Genomic DNA, 2,256 nt, shown 5'->3' with positions numbered 1-2,256 from the left:
GGTCTCTCCTTGTTAATTGTGATTAAGGGACAAAGCTTGTATCTAATCGGTGGATTAGTTGCTAGTCCATCTAGACGTCTTGGAGGGTATAAATAACCCTCTTTCCTTTTAGGGCAGGGGATTTTGGAAAGAGGGAAAAAGAGAGTGTCGTTCCTTCTGCCTCCCCTATTCGAATTGACTCGGTCCGAGTCTGGGCTGAGATCATGCCTGTTCTAGTTGAATGTGAGAAGGAAGAAGAAGATCAGCATTAGAGTGGGTGTGGGTGCCAACCATTTCTATCGCACTGACTCATCCAAGCCATTGCCCTCGTCAAGGACGAGCCTGAGCTATGTCCGGCCACGAAGAGAGGCAGTGATGTGGCTGTTGCTGCCACACCAAGCCGAGCCAGGTTCTTCTGCACCAGGTTGTGTCTGAGTTGGGGTCGAATCCAGGCTCTTGTTGGCTATGTGATAAGGTGAGAAAGGGAAGGAGGAAAAAGAAGAGTGAGGGGATTGTGAGTCAGGTTGATGGGAGATCTAAGTTCGACCGGGTCTACCTCAGCTAAACGAGCACATTGCTGCTGCATTTAGCTAGGCCGATTCTGTAGCCGAGTTCGTGCATACTCAGATCTTGTTGGCTACTCCAGAGAGAGAGAGAGAGAGAGAGAGAGAGAGAGAGAGAGAGAGAGACTAGAGGGCGGCTGTCGAGTTGACCAAGTCGAGGAACCGAGTCAGATTTGGGTTTGACTGGGTTATTACATGAAATTTGGTAGAGAGACAGATAGAGAAGAAAGAAAAGAGGAGAGAGAAAATGGAGAAAGAAGAAAAATAGTGAGTAGAGTGAGGAGAAAAGAAGGAAGAGAGTGGTGAAAGAGGAAGAGAAAGGAGGAGAGAGAAAGGGAGAGCCGAGTCACTCCAAGTCGACTCAGCTGGTCCCCGAATCTTGCCAATTTTGGCCAATGGTGGGGTCATTTCCGTCCTACTAGCTAGGATTTAATCCTAAAGTGTACGCAGGTTCCATCAAACATTGAAAGATGGACCCGACTTGGGAGGTGAGGGATGTCCCACATTGCTTCATTCATTTCATTGAACTCTAAAGTAATTTTGAGCCTAATGTGTAGAAATATTTTAGCTGTGATTTCATTCCTTTGTTCATTAATCAACTATGAGTGAATGCCTAGAATTGTTACTCTTGTACATTTAAGGACTTGTATCATATTCCATAAAACATGTTTAAGATGGCATAGTTATGCGAACATTTCTATTTGTTAATTATGTGGCAAGAGATCTTATTCCTAATCATGTTATAAATGGTAGAATTTCCCCATTACGCCCTAAATGTTCTAGACTCATTCTTAGTCGAATCTTATGTGTTCTAATTCTTGGAATAATATGTATAGGGACTTATTCCTTCTATTTCCGTTTTCTGCGATGAACATGAATCTATACTTCATTTCCTATTTTTCACAGATCATATATCTATAAGATCTAGACTTAGTCTTGTGTTTTATATAATATTTTAGAAATTGCTTGACTTTGGGTATAGTACTACCAGTGCTGATAAGAATCATGGTATTTCATTTCACTAGATGGGATTATGTATGAAGTTATCTTCCATGAGGAATGTAGGATAAGTTTCTTAACTACATTCCATATGTCACATTTATGGGTCTCATTTATCTTGGAAATGGTATATGGAATTATATTGAACTCACATTAGAATGTTTGACATCCTATTATAAGACCATGAGCTTGGCCATATTTATGAAAGCAATTTAGTTAATCCTAAGGAATGTACATGGGTATCATGGTGCATAACATCCACGCATGACATTTGAGCTTTACTGGTTGCTTGATATAAGTCACGTTCTGTTAAGTTACTAAGAGTTTCATTACTTTAGTTAAATCCTCAGATTATGTGCATTTGTACCACTATGGGCCGCTCTCTTTACATGAGGCTTTTCCGGGATTTTAGGAACTCCTTGGGCGTATCCTGAGTATTTTTTCCCGGAGGTTAGACATCCTTCGGCGCACTCACCTACATATCCTTTTCTAGGTAATTAATCTACTGCGGGCAGCCTTTTCTTTTGACATGGCCTTTTCCAGGTAGTTAATCTACCACGGGTGGTCTTTTCTTTTGACCTAGCCTTTTTCAGGTAGTTAATCTACCGTGGGCAGTCTTTTATTTTAACAGTTGGTTGTGCATCCCCAGATCTATGACTTTGCCATACATTCATACATCTATCCAATTACATTTAAATTCATATTACTTTCAATA

The sequence above is a fragment of the Magnolia sinica genome, chromosome 2, assembly GCF_029962835.1.
Source record: "Magnolia sinica isolate HGM2019 chromosome 2, MsV1, whole genome shotgun sequence".
NCBI lineage: Eukaryota > Viridiplantae > Streptophyta > Magnoliopsida > Magnoliales > Magnoliaceae > Magnolia > Magnolia sinica.
This window is presented reverse-complemented; position numbering follows the sequence as displayed.